The sequence below is a fragment of the Zophobas morio genome, unplaced genomic scaffold, assembly GCF_036711695.1.
Source record: "Zophobas morio isolate AGI-343-1 ecotype UQ-CSIRO unplaced genomic scaffold, CSIRO_AGI_Zmor_V1 ptg000007l, whole genome shotgun sequence".
Lineage (NCBI taxonomy): Eukaryota > Metazoa > Arthropoda > Insecta > Coleoptera > Tenebrionidae > Zophobas > Zophobas morio.
Genome location: NW_026972112.1, coordinates 1,213,837 through 1,229,165, shown reverse-complemented (window position 1 = coordinate 1,229,165; position 15,329 = coordinate 1,213,837). Strand labels below are relative to the sequence as shown.

The 15,329-nt window shown below is 29.4% G+C and overlaps 1 protein-coding gene and 1 long non-coding RNA gene across 2 annotated transcripts in view; one reads left to right on the top strand and one right to left on the bottom strand.

The window, feature by feature from the left end:
* LOC135124183 (protein CBFA2T1) overlaps positions 1-15,329 on the top strand; it is a 117,314-nt gene that overhangs the window by 50,326 nt on the left and 51,659 nt on the right. The window lies entirely within an intron of this gene.
* On the bottom strand, positions 4,495-4,792 carry LOC135123960 (uncharacterized). Its single transcript, XR_010279728.1, has 2 exons — positions 4,684-4,792; positions 4,495-4,634 (listed from the first exon to the last, which is right to left on the bottom strand). It is a non-coding gene; the product is annotated as an uncharacterized LOC135123960 (long non-coding RNA).

Genomic DNA, 15,329 nt, shown 5'->3' with positions numbered 1-15,329 from the left:
TTGGCAGCCAGGTTTTTGGAAAAAAAAATTATAAAAATACTTTCCAATCAAACTTTCAAATTGCGAAACAAAATGCCCTGAAACCTTACAAACGTGTTAAGGTTATCGGAACCATGGTAAACAGTTAATGAAAATTTTTCTGTTTACCATAATATAAAATTTTAGATATTTCGACTTTTCGATTTTTTGATTTTTCAATTTCTCAGTTTTTCAAATTTTCGATTTTTTGACTTCGATTTTTCGAGTTTTGAATTTTCCGATGTTTCAGTTTGAGATTTTTCAATTTTTCAACGTCTCAGTTTTGGGACTTTTAAATTTTAGATTTTTTTAATTTTCGATAGTTCGCCTTCGATTTTTCGACTTTTCGATTTCCCGATTTTTCAATTTTTCGATATTTCAATTTGCGATTTTTCAATTTTTCTTCGAGTCTGGATTTAGATTTTTCGATTTTTCAATTTCTGGATTTTTGAATTTTTCAATTACTAGATTTACAATTTTTTTTTTGATTTTTTGATTCTTCAATTTTTCGATTTATCCTGTGTTTCATTTTTCGGCTTCTCAATTTTCCGATATTCCAGTTTTACGATTTTTTAATTTTTCGAACCTTAAATTTTTCGATTTTTCAATTTTTCAATTTTTGGCTTTGTAAATTTTCTCTACTAATCGAATTTTTGTTTTTCCCACTATTTCGATTTTTCCATGTTCCAATTTTTCAATGACTTGATTTTCAATTATTTGTTTACTTAATTTTTCATTATTTCAGTTTTGGGATTTTTCAATTTCCTCCTTTTCGGCTTCTCAATTTTCCGAGATTTCAGTTTTACTATTTTTTCAATTTATGCGGTTCCTCAGTTTGAGTTTGAGTTTCCAAATTTTCGCTTTCCCAATTACTTGATTGATCGATTTTTTTGATTTTTCGACTTTTCGAAATTTCGATTTTTTAAATTTTAAATTTTTTGACTTTAATAGTTTTATTTTTTCATTTTTTGAATTCTCAATTTTACGTCATTGTAGTTTTGGAATTATCCAAGTTGTTGATTTTTTAATTTATCGAACCTTTAATTTTCCGATTTATTAAATTTTGAGATTTTCGATTTCTCGATTTCTGGATTTTTAAAATTTTCGTCTTTTCAATATTTTAATTTTTCTATTTTTAAGTTCAAGATACAATTTTCCAACTTTTCGATTTTTTTGTTTCTATTTCCCTATATTTCAATTTCTGAATTTTTAAATTTTTAATTTTTCAGTTTTTAGATTTTTAAAATTTTTCATTTTTCGTCTTCTCACTTTTTCGATTTCCAGTTTCACGTTTTTCAGTTTTTCAATTATTCAATTTGTCGACTCTCAAATTTTTCCATTTTTCAATTTTTTCATTTTCGGGTTTCTAAATTTTTAATTTCTCCATTGCTCGATTAATCGAATTTTTGATTTTTCGACTTTCCGATTTCTCGATTTTTAGAGGATTTGACTTTTCCGATTTTGTGATTTTCCCATTTCTCAATTTTACAAATTTTCGATTTTTCAGTTTAGGATTTTTAATTTTTCTATTTTGACATTTTTCAGTTTTTCTATATTTCAGTTTTTAAATTTTCAATTTTTCAACTATTTCGACATTTCGATTTCTGGATTTTAAAAATTTTCGATATTTTAATTCTGAGATTTTTCAATTTTTCGTCGACTTCGGTTTTTCTGTTTTCGACTTTAAATCTTTTTGATTTTTCGATTTTTTTGATTTCGGTTTTTGAATTTAGATTGTTCGATTGTCCAATTTTTCGATATTTTTAATAATTCGATATGTCGGTTTTCTTAATTCAAAATTTTTCAATTTTTCAATTTTTAACTTTTCGATTTTGAGTTATTTCCGCAGATATTTATCTCATGTTTTCGATTTCTCGATTTCTAAGTTTTTCAATTATGTTTCGAGATTTCAATTTTTCATTTTTTCACTTTCCCGATTTGGGTCATTCCCGTTTTGGAATTTTCCATTTTCCCAATTTTCCAGTTTTCGATCTTTTTTAATTTTACATTTTTCGATTTTTCAATTTTTCGTTTTACGATTTTTTGATGTTTCGATTCATCTCGGTTTTTCGATATTTTAAAATCTTTCTACTTTTCCATTTTTAGGTTACTGGATCTATGTTATTTAAATTTTATAAAATAACATATTCCTCCATTTGTGATTTAAGAATCCATGTTGAATTTTTACTTTTGGCACCCAGGTTTTTGGAAAAAAAAAATTATAAAAATACTTTCCAATCAAACTTTCAAATTGCGAAATAGTATGCTCTGAAACCTTGCAAACGTGTTAAAGTTATCGGAACCATGGTAAACAGTCAATGAAAATTTTTCTCTTTACCATAATATAAATCCTATCGAAAATGTGCAAAATAAGGTGAGTCTATACTTGCGATTTATCATTCCATTCATATATTAAAAAAAAAAATCCCGAAAACTGGAAATACGATACTGTTTAAAAGTGTGGTTGTAATAAATAATAATTAAATAACGGAAATAATTTTGAACATTTTATTGACAATAGGGATATATTTTTCTCATGCAAGCTATTTCTAACGAATATTTAAAAATAATACCTACTAATTTGCCTACGACTTACTAAATTACTGAAAAAACTATCCAGTAGAAGAATTGCTATTGGAAATGTTTGTTGTACTTTAATTTCTCAGTGGTGGTGCTATATACTGATCATTAGATCCTGAAAGTGGTTCTTCGTATGAGTTTGTAGAAGTCGGTGCAAGCAAGGAAACAACATAAAAGATACTGAATCCGGCTAAGCAAGACCAAAAACATGTCATATTTCCTCTTATATAAAAAAAACCTAGAAGTAATATTTGTTGCAAGATAAAAGCAAGATATACAGAGAAAAAAATTAAAACATGGTGACAATAATAAATAATGTCATTTGTCATATCACTTGGCTTATAAACGTAATACAGATTATATTTGTCAACAGAATACTTTGTCAACATATATATCGGCCCCATAATAGTGATCAAAGGGCATATTAAACTAAAACCAATACATATAGAGCAAATTATTACGGCTTCACAGTAACGAACGTTGTACGCAAACCCAGGTCGTAGATTCTCACGAATACTGGGTCTTTCTGCCTGTGACTTTGCCTTAAAGACTTGATTGAGATAACAAATGACGTCAAGAGGTCTTAGAAATTCTAACGCTGTTCCAATCAACAATAACCCAATCAGAATTTCAAAAAAAAAAAAACTCTTGTCAACCATATAAAAACACTGCCAGTCTAATATAGTGTAATTTCCTGGTTGTAACAATTCAATAAGTGAAGAGTTATTCGTTATGCCGCCAGCTGGAAAAACGCAATATATAAATATTAAACACGTACATAATAAAAATAACATTATAACACTTTTGGAAGAAGATTTCGTGGAAAATAGCCAGCCCTCAGATTTTGTAATAGTCCATATTGGCAACCGAGTATCAATATAATATATACCACGCAATACTAAACCAAGAATCATTGGATATGCCTCAATCACCGAGAATTTGTTCTTTAAATAATGAGGGATTTTGCCAGAGATCAAGACAAATTCTATTGCCAAAAACACACAAGAAAATAGTAGCAGCACTTTAATGACCCACCGTTTGAAAGAGCATTCCAAATTTTCCCAATTTATTGCAGATGCTGGTGGGGCTACACTAATACGCCACCCCCTAAATAAATTGTGTGCACTGTAAGGCGTAACTAGTTTCTTCGCCTGATCTTCAGAATTTAAGGTAACAAAGGCAATTCCAAGAGGTTCATTTAAAGTTTTTTCTTTTTCCTTTTCCACTGCTTTTGAAAAATATTTTTCTTTTTCCCTGTAATATGTTTTTGCTTCATCTTTTGAGCCGAAACCAAAAGTGCCATCGTTTTCTTCGCAGTAGTTCTTTGCTTCCCTCATCCGTTTTAGTTCTTCTTGTAGTTGCTTCAGTTTTTCTATTTTATATGCAAATTTTATTGTTTCAATGTCAGTAACGTTATATCTCTCTTCCAAAATGCTTTGTATTGACGTATCTTCTCTTTCACTTTTCGAAATATTTTCGATCATTATCGTACGACTCGGAAAATCAAAAAATTCTATGAGTCCCGGAGGTGCTCGCCAAATCCATGTACGAAATAATATCCAACCTATTATAATATGCACCCACAATAAGTTTGAATTTGACGGCAAGTTGTTTATAGTGATGTAGCCAAAATTTGATTTTGGGTGTAAGGTTCCTTGAATATTTATCGGCAAAATAATTATCAATGAAACGGCCATAACCACACATAACAAAAAAAACCAGGTCCGCAGAAATTGTAGATACAGTACAGCTTGATCACCACAGCGTTCTCTTATACGCTCATCGTTCATTTTAAATATGGAAAAAAAACTTGGTTCTTTGCCTGCTTCGACGGGTCTTGGTTCGTAGAAATCGGTTAATTTTCTCAAGTAAACATACGCAATAAAAACTGCAATACATATTCCAATATTTATTGCCCAGCTATATCCTATGTCGACGTATCCATTGGTAGCCCTTGTCCTGTTAAATCCCAAACACGTATTATTTTCAGTTAACGATAAATTTAAGGGTTCTTCGGCGTCGGTGCCTGCCATAATCTATACAAGAAACAATATAACACAAGTGATGATACCAGATATCACTTACTTAAATAATTCAGTTGCTTCCGATTAAGTACAACAGTAAAACAGGTACACATTCACAATTCTTCTCCAGACTATTTTAGTTCATTTGTATTAAATTTAGATTCTGATTAGTGTACTTGTCTTGATAAAAGATAATAAGTAAGTAGTATGAATTGTCACTATCTCCAAAAGAAAAGAAAATTAAGATAGCTATCATTACGTATTTTGATCTGAAAAACAGATATTACTGTATCGTTATCGTTTTAATACAGAATTGTTTCACTTCCTTTATAAAATTAATTCTGTTCGATGTTAGCTTAACAAACAAGGACAAAATCTGAATTTATTTTGTGCCCGCGGACAAAAATTTAAAAATAGGACCACGAAACGTTGAGAAAACATTAAAGTAGTTGTTCGCTGGATGGACTCCATTACGGGTTGGAAAGTAAAATGATTTTGTAGTCCTACAAATCGTTTTTACTTCCCGAGCGTAAGCTAAGGAAGTATTGTGATTGAGTCCATCGGGCGATTTTACGTTTTCTCGACGTTTCAGGACCATTAAAGTATGATGAAATAGATCAACCGATTGTTGTCAAAAAACCAAAATTATATGACAGCATTTTACAATTTAACTCTCAAATTGCAAAAATCGAATGCTTTGCAAAAGTTTTAAGGTTACCGGAAGCATATTAAATCGTTAATCAAAATTTATCCTTTCATACCCGCCCACAGGAATTGATGATTTTGTCGAATAAATGTTATTTAAATGTTAAAAAGTAACATAGTTCTGAATTTATGGTTTATGAATCCGTGTTGAATTTTTATTATGGACAGTATTTTATTCTTCAGTTTGTCAATTTTTCATTTACTCGATTTTCAGATTTTCGCTTACTTAATTTTTCGTTATTTGTGTGTTGGGATTTTTCAATTTTTAAATTCTACAAATTTTCGATTTGTCGATTTTTTCATTTTTCGACATTTTTTTGAAATTCCATTGAGTTTCTAAATTTTTGGTTTCTCAGCTTTTCGATTAGTCGATTTTTTTAAAGTTTACGAATTTTCAGTTTCCGAATTTTTGACGATTGGACTTTTATTCGATTTTTTAATTTCTCAAATTTTAGATATTTTGAGTTGGATTTTTCGAAGTCTCAGTTTTTCGAGTTGTCAATTTTTCGGTGTTTCAGTTTGGAATATTTCAATTTTTCAAGTCTCCGATTGTTCCTAGATTTTTTAATTTTTCGACATTTCAGTTTTGGGATTTTAAAATTTTACTTTTTCCAACTTCGGTCTTCCGACTTTTCGATTTCTCGAATTTTCAATTTTTCGATGTTTTACTTTTTGGGATTATTTACTTTTCGAGTTTTTAGTTTGTCTTCGACTTCGGTTTAGATTTTTCAGTTTTTCAATTTTTCGATTATAAAATTTTTTCTTCTGAAGTTTTTAGTTTTTCGATTTTAAAATTTTTCGATTTGGCAGTTCTTGGACTTCTTGATTTATCGAGATTTCGGGGTTTCAATTTTTCGAATGATCAATTTCCCGATTTTTTCAATATTTTGATTTGTCGATTTTGTTGCTTTAAAATGTTCCAGTTTTTCAATTTTTCGAGGTTTCGATTGTTAAATTTTTCTATTTCCCGATTTTGCATGATTTTCGTTCTGAAATTTCCCACTTTAACGATTTTTCAGTTTTTGCATTTTTCGGATTTTCGATATTTTAATGTTTAGATGTTTCAATTTTTCAATGATTCGATTTTTGTGTTTCGATTTCTCAATTATTCCATTTATTGTTATTTTTATTTTTTAAATGTTAGGTTTTTCGGTTCTTTGATGGTTATTTTTCGAATTCCGAGTTTTACGTCATTTCGGTTTTGGAATTTTTCAACTTCTCTATTTTTTAATTTTTCAATTCTTCAATTTTCCAATTTTTTAAATTTTGAATTTTTCGATTTCTCTTTTTTTTGGTTTTTGGAATTTTCGATATTTCAGTTTTTCAATTTTTCGGTTTTTTAAATTATACATTTATTGAATTTCCAATTTTTCTATTTTACGCCTTTTCGAATTTTCGATTTCTCAATTTTTCGATATTTCAATTTTGAGAGTTTTCAGTCTTTTATTCTAGAATTTTTCAGTTACTCGATTTTCAGATTTTTGCTTGTTTAATTTTTCATTATTTGAGTGTTTGGGATTTTTCAATTTTTCGATTCTACAAATTTTCGATATATAGATTTTTTCATTTTTCGACTTCTCAATTTTGGGATATTTCAGTTTTACGATTCTTCAATTTTTCGACTTTTCAATTATTCGATTTTTCAATTTTTGAGTTTGTAAATTTTGATTAATCGATTTTTTAATTTCATGATTTCTCAGTTCCTCGATTTTTCGACGATTTGACTTTTCGATTTTTTTATTTTTCCATTTCTTAATTTTCAAATTTTGGATTTTGTGCCTTAGATATTTCGGTTTTCCGATGTTTCAGTTTGGAATTTTTCAATATTTCAAGTCTGCAATTTTTTTTAGATTTTTCAATTCTTCGATATTTCAGTATTGGGATTGGGAATTTAAAATTTTAGATTTTTTGGTTTTTCAATTTTTCGATTTTGAAATTTTTCGTTTTTTCGATTTTTTAGTTTAACATTTCGATTTTTGGTTATTTCCACAGATCTTTATGTCAATTTTTCGATTTATCGATGTTTCAATTTTTCGAGGTTTCGATTCTTTAATTTTTCTATTTCCTGATTTTGCATGATTTCAGGTCTGGAATTTTCCATTTTACCGATTTTTGAGTTTTTCATTTTTCGGTTTTCGATACTTTAATTTTTCTATTTTTATGTTTTAGGTGTTTCAATTTTTTGTTTGGATTTCTCAATTATTCAATTTATCGTCATTTTAATTTTTTAGATTTTAGGATTTTCGGTTCTTTGATGATTAAATATTTTTCGAATTCCTAATTTTACCTCACTTCAGCTTTGGAATTACCCAACTTCTCGATTTCTTAATTTTTCAATTCTTCAATTTTCTGATTTTTTAAATGTTGAATTTTTCAATTCCTCTGTTTTTTTGTTTTTAGAATTTTCCATATATTAATTTTTCTATTTTTAAATTCTGAATGTTTCAATTTATACTAGTTTTTTAAATTATACATTTTTCTATTTTACGATTTATCGAATTCGATTTCTTAATTTTTCAACTTTTGATTTTTCAATTTTTCGATATTTCAGTATTCCGAATTTAAAATTTGAGATTTTCTTAGTTTTTCAATTATTCGATTTTAAAATTTTTTAGCTTTTCGGTTTTTAAATTTTTCGATTTGTCACTTTTCCGACTTTTCGATTTATCGAGATTTCGGGGTTTTGATTTTGGTTTTGGTTTTGATTGTTCAATTTCCCGATTTTTTAACATTTCTATTTTGGGTATTTCCATAGATTTTTTTCTCAGTTTTTCGAGGTTTCGATTCTTTATTTTTTCTATTTCCCGATTTTGCATGATTTCCGTTCTGGAATTTTCCATTTTATCGATTTTTCAGTTTTTCCATTTTTCGGCTTTTCGATTTTTAATTTTTCTATTTTTATGTTTTAGGGTGTAATTTTTCAATTTTCCGATATTCCAGTTTTACGATTCTCCAATTTTTCAATGTTTGAGTTTCTAAATTTTCGAATTCTCAATTTCTCGATTAATCGAATTTTTAATTTTACGACTTTGACTTGGATTTTTCGACTTTTCAATTTCTCGATTTTTTAATTTTCCAAGTCTGTAATTCTTCTTACATTTGATTTCAAAATTTTTTGTTTTTCCGATGTTTTAGTTTTTCGGTTTTTAAATTTTTCGATTTGTCACTTTTTCGACGGCTAAATTTATCGAGGTTTCGATTTTTCGATTGATTAATTTCCCAATTTTTTCAACATGTCGATGTCGATTTTCTTAATTTAAAATCTTTCAATTTTTCAGTTTCTAACTTTTGGATTTTGGGTTATTTCCATTGAGATTTATCTCAATTTTTCGATTTCTCGTTGGTTTAGTTTTTAATTTTTCAAGGTTTCGATTCTTTAATTTTTCTATTTCCCGATTATGCATCATTTCAGTTTTGGAATTTTCCATTGTCCGAATTTTTCAGTTATTCGATTACTCAATTTTCCATTTTTTTACAAGCAGGATTTTTCGAGTTCTCGATTTTCCGTTTTCGAGGGTTTTCGATTTTTCAATTTCTCGACTTTTTTCTATTTTTATTTTGATTTTTCTATTTTTGAATTTTAGAAGTTTCAGTTTTTCAATTTTTCTATTTTCTGATGTTTCGGTTCTTTTTCAACTTCGACTTTTAGATATTTTAATTTTTCTATTTTTAAATTGTAGATGTTACAATTTTGCGAATTTAAAAATTTTTGAATTTTCAATTTTTTTATTTTGCGATTTTTTGATGTTTCGATTTCTTGACATGTCGGTTTTTCGATGTTTCAACATTTTTCTACTTTTCGATTTATACATTACTCGATTTTTCAGTTTTTCGAAATTGCTGATTTTGCGATCTTTAAATTTTTCCATTATTCGATTACTCGATATTACGCAATTTTTCGCCAGATTAGAATATAAATATAAAATATTTCGTAAAAAATAAATCAAATGTAGATAAGAGTTTTTGTTAAGTAATTAATAATGTGAAGTGGTGGTACCATACATGTGGACTAATCTAGAGCAAGCGACACATTCATACCTAAATAAGCACTCTCACTTATTTTATTAAAATAATACACTAACAAACTCAAAAGATAGTACGGCAATAATGGAAGTGTTGCCTGGATGCTGGTTATTTATAAATTGTGTCAATTTTGACTTTCAGGAAAATATTTTTTAACACAGAATCTGAATAAACAAAACAAAAAAAAATGTAAATCACAACATGTCTCAGTTTGACACGAACTCGTCTTAAGAATCAATTTTTCCAAAAAGGTATGTTAACAACAATTCCTCGGCTCGTAACTCACCCGATCTTATAATCTGGCTGCATACAAGCCATATAGCAGTCATAATAACCACATTTAGGCCAGTCCGCCCCTGCTTCCCACCCCACGCAACCTTCCCTCGCCGCAAGTGGTCCTGACGTTCGATTTGCCCCATCTGGCACAAAAACGTCGCGATTGTTTATGTGGATTTATTCAAATACACGTTGTCTTTCATTTGCAATTACTGCGTCGTCGTCGTCAAGTGGAGGAGCAGCCGAGTAGGACATTATATCTGAGATATGTCCGGGGCAGTGTAATTGACACTTGGTGAAGAAAAGCGAGAGGGTGCGAGTTGGAGGGCACGAGTGTGCTATTGGCACGTCGAGATCGCTGAGCTCTGGCATGTGCCACCTTTCACCAGCAGGAACGCAGAGCAGGAGCTAATTGATGTTGGATTAATTAGCAGGAATTTATCTTGTTCTTGCGTTTTGTTTCATGGCAGCGGGAGGGCCGGGGAGATACTGAATATCGATTCGCTGTTTTCTTGTGATGTGATTGCGGTTGGAGGGTTTTTATTTATTTAGTTTAGTGGGTTGGAGAAAGTGGCAGATCTGAGAGAGTATTAAATAATTATCGATCTGGTCGTAGTTTTCAGAGATCAGGTTTTATGTAACTTTTGTTTCAAATTGTTTCAAAAAGAAAACACAAAGTGCCCATGAAATTCTTAAAATCGTTGAATTCAATAAGATTCCTTAAAATAATTTCGAAAACAAAAACAGTTGTCATGACGATTATTCTAAATTTTTCAAAAAACAAAAAAATCAACAGTCAAAATTTTTCAACAGTCTTTCAAAATTAAAACCACCAGCGGTTTCCGAGATTCTTTAAAATTACTTAAAAAATTAAAACAGAACGGGATCCCAAGATTCTTTCAAATTCGCTCTAAAACTAATCTCCTGAGATTCTTTCGAATTTTTCAAAGCCAAAACACCAATTCTTTCAAACTGTTTAAAAAACAAACTGGGTGCCCGTGAGATTCTTTAAAATTCTCAAGAAAAAAACACCAGGAATTCCAAGATTCTGTCAGATTCTTTCTAAATTCGATTTTAATCATTTCTTCTTCATTCTTTAAAATTCTCTCTGAACTAAAAACGTATGGGTGACCAAATTCTTTCAAATTCTTCCCTGAGGCCCTTTAACATTGTTTTAAAAACAAAACATAAAGATTTTCCAAGATTCTATAAAATTCTTTTGAAAACAAAACATCGACATTCCCAGAGATTCTTTAAAATCCTTTAAAAAATTCAAACAGTGGGGGTTCCCAAGATTATTTCAAATTCATTATTTAGCAAATCATCGGATTCACCTGAAATTCATTAAAATTCTCTTAGAAATAAAAACGTAGGAGTGGCTAAGATTCTTTCAAATTCTGCAGAAATTAACCACCGGAGCCTCCAAGATTGTTTAAAACTGTTTAAAAAAAACATGGAGTTTCCATGAAATTTTTTTAAATTCTTCAAAAAAAAAGACGCTAGAGGTCCTAGAAACTTAGAACAAATCATCGGGTTCCTTTGAAATTTTTTAAAATTCTTTCAGAAATAAAAACGTAGAAACGATCAAAACTCTTTCAAATTCTTAAAAAACAAAACACCAACTTTCCCAGAGATTCTTTAAAATTTCTTAAAAAAACTAAGACATCTGGAAATTAAAATTCGTTTTACGACAAATCATCGGATTCCCCTGAAATTCTTTCAAAACAGAACACCAAGGATACCCAAGATTCTTTCAAATTCGTTTTAAAACTAATCCCCTGAGATTCTTCCGAATTTTTCAAAGACATAACACCAAATTCTTTCAAACTGTTTAAAAAAAAACTGGGTGCCCGTGAGATTCTTTAAAATTTCCTAGAAAAAAACACCAGGAATTCCAAGATTCTTTCAAATTCTTTCTAAATTCGATTTTAATCATTTCTTATTCATTCTTTAAAATTCTCTCTGAACTAAAAACGTATGGGTGACCAAATTGTTTCAAATTCTTCCCTGACGCTCTTTAACATTGTTTCAAAAACAAAACAAAGATTTTCCGAGATTCTTTAAAATTCTTTTGAAAACAAAACATCGACATTCCCAGAGATTCTTTAAAATCCTTTAAAAAATTCAAACAATAGGGGGTTCCCAAGATTCTTTCAAATTCGTTATTTAGCAAATCATCTGATTCACCTAAAATTATTTAAAATTCTCTTAGAAATAAAAACGTAGGAGTGGCTAAGATTCTTTCAAATTCTGCAGAAATAAACCACCGGAGCCTCCAAGATTGTTTAAAACTGTTTAAAAAAAATATGGAGTTCCAATGAAATTTTTTTAAAATTCTTCAAAAAAAAGACGCAAGGGGTCCTAGAAACTTAGAACAAATCATCGGGTTCCTTCGAAATTTTTTAAAATTCTTTCAGAAATAACGTAGAACCGATCAAGACTCTTTCAAATTCTTCAAAAACAAAACACCAACTTTCCCAGAGATTCTTTAAAATGTCTTTAAAAAAACTAAGACATCTGGAAATTAAAATTCGTTTTGCGACAAATCACCGGATTCCCCTGAAATTCTTTAAAATTTTTTCAAAACAACCCCCAAGAGTCTTCCAAATTCGTTCTAAATTATGCACCGGATTCCCTTGAGATTCTTTATTTTTCTTTACTTCTCAAATTGTATAAAAAAACACCAAGGGTTTCTGAAACTCTTTCAAAAACAAGATATCCGACTCTTCTGAAGTTCTTTAACATTCTTTCAAAAATAAAACACTAGGAGTTTACGCGATTCTTTCAAATTCTTATGAAAACAAAATACCGACTTTCCTAGAGGTAGTTTAAAATTTCTTGATAAAACTAAAACAGCGGGATTTGCAAAATTCTTTAAAACTTTTTCAAAAGAGAACATCTGGAATCCCCAAGATTCTTTCAAATTCTTTCAAGAACAAATCACTGCGTTCCCTTATTATTTTTTAAAATTCTTTCAAAAACAGAACACTAGGGATCTCCAAGATTCTTTCAAATTCGTTCTACGTCAAATCACCGGATTCCCCTAGATGCTTTAAAATTCTTTCAGAAATAAAAACATAGAGGCCGTCAAGATTCTTTCAAATTGTTCAAAAAGGAACACCGAGTACCAATGAGGTTTCTTAAAATTCTTCAAAAAATAAATACCAGTGGTCCCCGAAATCCTTTCAATAACATTCTTTTGAAAACAAAACACCGACTTTTCTAGAGATTCTTAAAATTTCTTAAAAAAACTAACGTAGTTGGAAATTCAAATTCCAACAATCGATGGATTCTCTTGAAATTCTTCAAAATTCTTTCAAAACAGGGCACCAGAAATCCCTAAGATTCTTTCAAATTCGTTCTACATCAAACCACCGGATTCCCCTAAGATTCTTTAAAATTCTTTCAAAAATAAAAACCTAGAAGCGACCAAGATTCTTTCAAATTCTTCAAAAACAAAACACCGGGTGTTCCCGAGGTTTTTAAAATTCTTCAAAAAAAAACACCAATGATTTCCGAAACTCTTTCAAAAACAAAATACTAGTGGTTTACGAGATTCTTTCAAATTGTTATGAAAACAAAATACTGACTTTCTTCTTCTTGCGTTCTTTAAAATCACTTGAAAAACTAATAAAACATCGGGATTCCTAAAATTCTTTTAAATTCGCTTTACAACAAATCTTTGGTTTCGCTTGAAATTCTTTAAAATTCTTTCAAAATAGAACACCTGGAAGCCCAAAGAGTCTTTCAAATTCTTTCAAAAACAAAACACCGACTTTTCCAGAGATTCTTAAAAATTTTTTTCTCGAACAAAACAACGGGTTCCTCTAAGATTCTTTAAAATTCTTCTCAAAAATAAAACACCAGGAATCCCAGAAATTCTATTAAATTTTTTTAAAAACATCACACCGGGTTTTCTAGACATTCTTTAAACTTCTTTCAAAAACAAAACACTAGGAGTTCACTAGACTCTTTGAAATTCTTTTTTCTAAAATAAAACAAGAACCTTCTCGGATTCTTATAAATTCTTTCAGAAATAAAAGACCAATGTCTCCCAAATTCTTTCAAATTCTCTCTAAAAAAATACAGTATGCCCTTGAGATTCTTAAAAATTATCTTTAATATAAAATAGTAACGCCCCAATTTTTTTTAAATCCTTTAAAATAAAACACCAGGAGTTTCCAAGATTCTCACAAATTCTTTCTAAATTAAAACACCAGGACGTTGACACTCTTTAAAATTCGTTTTACAACAAATCACTGGATTTCCTTGAAATTATTTAAAATTCTTCCAAAATAGAACACCAAGAATTCCCAAGAGTCTGTAAAATTCTTTCAAAATCAAAACACTAGCGGTTCCGAGATTCTTTTAAATTTTTCGAAAAACAAAACACCGGATTCCTCTGAAATTTTTAAAATTCTGTCAAAAAACTGTCAGAATTCATCATATCTTTTCAAATTATTTTAAAAATAAAATAACAAGGGCCTCCAAAATTTTCACAAATTCTTTCAAAAACATAACATCGGAACCGCCGAGATTCTTTAAAATTCTTTCATAAAAAACACCAGTGGTCTCCCAAATTCTTTCAAATTCTCCCAAAAAAAAAAATATATACGGGATGGTCCTGAGCTTTTTAAAAATTCTTTGAAAAATAAAGTAGTAAGGACTCATTTTTTTTTAAATCCTTTAAAATAAAACTCTAGGAGTCACCAAAATTTTCACAAATTCTTTCTAAATTAAAACACCGGGACGCTGACACTCTTTAAAATTCGTTTTACAACAAATCACTGGATTTCCTTGAAATTATTTAAAATTCTTCCAAAATAGAACACCAGGAATTCCCAAGAGTCTGTAAAATTCTTTCAAAATCAAAACACTAGCAGCTCCGAGATTCTTTTAAATTTTTCGAAAAATACAACACCGGATTCCTCTGAAATTTTTAAAATTCTGTCAAAAAACTGTCAGAATTCATTATATCTTTTCAAATTCTTTAAAAAATAAAATAACAAGGGCCTCCAAAATTTTTACGATTTCTTTCAAAAACAAAACACCAGAGATTCCAGAGATTATTTCAAATTCTTTCAAAAATAAAACTAGCAGTCCACGGAATTGTTTCAAGTTCTTTCAAAAACAAAACACCGGACTGACCTTCTAGATTTGTTCAAATTCATTCGGAGTCCATGAAATTTTTGCAAAATTCTTTCAAAAATAAAATAGTAAGGGCCACCAATTTTTTTTTTATAATTTTTCTAAAATAAAACATCAGGATCGCTGAGATTTTTTACAATTCATTTTACAAGTCATCGAATTCCCTGAAATTCTTTAAAAATGTTCCAAAATACGAGAACAGAAATTCCCAAGATTCTTTCAAATGGAAATGTACCCCCAAAATTTCTTTCAAATTCTTCTAAAACAAATCGCCAGGAGTCTCTAATATTCTTACAAATTCTTTCAAAAACAGAAAATCGGGACCGCTGAGATTCTTTAAAACTCTCTCAAAATTGAAACAACCAGGGCCTCTAAAATTCTTTCAAATTCTTTCAAAAACAAAACACCAACTTTTCCAGAGATTCTTTACAACTCTTTCAAAATCAAGACACCACAGACTACGAAAATTTTTTCTCGAACAAAACAACGGGCTCCTCTAAGATTCTTTAAAATTCATTTTACAACAAATCACTGGATTTCCTTGAAATTATTTAA